Below are 1,696 nucleotides of genomic sequence, written 5' to 3' on the forward strand. Positions count from 1 at the left end.
CGGCGATCCCGCTCCCTTTCCCGCTAGCGAAGCGCCACCTCGGGCCCCGGCACCCAGGACCCAAACAAAACCTGAGCGCCGCGGTGCCGGGACCCCGCTCTGCCAGGAAACAAGAAGTCTCTCGCCGATTGGCCGCGGGGACAGCTGGCCACCCGCCCAGTAAAGCCCGCTGCCATTGGCCAGTGCGCGGGGTTCCTCGGGCGCGCGGTACCTGAGCCGGTGCCGTTTGGGGCTGACCCGCCCGCTGGGCGGGAGGTTGCGCGAGCGCCTTCTCAGGAGATAGTCAACCGCCGGCCTGCCGGCAGGAGGGGACGAAGGGACAGAGTAGTAAACGGAAAAGACGTTAAAAACCAAGGGGCCATGTGTGAAAGTGATCACCGCCGGCCGCGCTCCTCTGGCTGTTACAGACACTCAACCGCCTCGGCTGGTCTCCCGCTCCCCCCGGGGGGAGGGCAAAAGCTGAGTGGAGGATGCGGGCATCGATCCCGCTACCTCTCGCATGCTAAGCGAGCGCTCTACCATTTGAGCTAATCCCCCGGCTGTGGCTGTCTCCCTTCCAGTTACCTTACAGGTTGTTACAAGATGTCTGCTGACCAATGAAGAACCAGAATTCAGGACATTTATTTAGCACCAGAGTATGATGGAACCATAGGCGAAATTTTAAAAGGTAGAAATAACTACACGTAAGCAATAGTAAAGAAATTAAAACACCTAAAATATCTGCATTTAACCCACAAGAAAGTACTTACACTGTACGTATCCCGACCAGTTTGCATATGTTTTACAGAACATCGGCAGTGTTCAGGAATTCAGTCTGCCTTCGAATAAGCCTCCCCACCGTCCGAGGTGGGTGGAGGTTAAAAAGATTGTACGAAGTCCTTCGAGCCGGAATCGAACCAGCGACCTAAGGATTGCCACGGCTCATCCACTACAGTCCTCCGCTCTACCAACTGAGCTATCGAAGGCCCCGCTGGTGGAGCCGTCCGCAGATTGCCCTCTAATGCTTACGAGGCCTCACTACCCCGGGATCGCGGAGCTTTCCAGAGCCTGGACTCCACTTTCTATAGAAGCTCACAGGAGCCGAGCCCCTCCAGGCTACACGCAACAGAGAAAGGCAGAGACGAGTGAGAGCAAAGGACCCACTTCCCAACCCCGGACGGAGGAAACGCGGGCAATACACTTCCCTTCCGTTTTCCTGCTTCCCACAAAACAATGCACCCCCTCCCGCCGCCGCTCCCGGTGGCTTCCGTAGGACTGCGGACGCCTGGAGACCCCGCTCGCGACCCTGACCTTCTGGGCAGCAGGGCCCAGCGGGGCCGGCACCCTCGCACGCTCTGCAATTGCAACGCGCCAGCCCCGTTCGCCCAGCCGACGGCTTGCTTTTGCTCTTTCTGCTCCCCACTCCCCTTCGCTTTATCCGGGGAAGCCAATAAAACCCTACTGCTCTCCTGGTGGGAAGGACATTCATTCAGTCCATTAACCAACGTTTTGTCGGCTATTCGTCCCGACTAGGGCAAGAAAGATACAAACCGCAGAGCTGCTCGAGGTTTGCAGGGCGGCGCGGGATCCAGCTGCCCCGAAACCCCGCGAGGTGGGCCTGGCGGGCGGGGCCCAGAGGGGCCCTGGGCACGGCCACCGGCCCCGCCCCTACCCCCGGCTCACACCTTCACTCTTTCCCGGGCTGCAAAGCCAGCCC

The 1,696-nt window shown here is 59.7% G+C and overlaps 2 non-coding genes across 2 annotated transcripts; both read right to left on the reverse strand.

Annotated features, from left to right (window-relative positions):
* Window positions 1-464: 464 nt before the first annotated feature.
* TRNAA-AGC lies at window positions 465-537 on the reverse strand. Its single transcript has one exon. It is a non-coding gene; the product is annotated as a tRNA-Ala (tRNA).
* Window positions 538-876: 339 nt separating this feature from the next.
* On the reverse strand, window positions 877-965 carry TRNAY-GUA. Its single transcript is given in 2 exon segments — window positions 877-912; window positions 929-965. It is a non-coding gene; the product is annotated as a tRNA-Tyr (tRNA).
* Window positions 966-1,696: the final 731 nt, after the last annotated feature.

This window comes from Myotis brandtii, unplaced genomic scaffold (genome assembly GCF_000412655.1).
Source record: "Myotis brandtii unplaced genomic scaffold, ASM41265v1 scaffold454, whole genome shotgun sequence".
Classification (NCBI taxonomy): domain Eukaryota; kingdom Metazoa; phylum Chordata; class Mammalia; order Chiroptera; family Vespertilionidae; genus Myotis; species Myotis brandtii.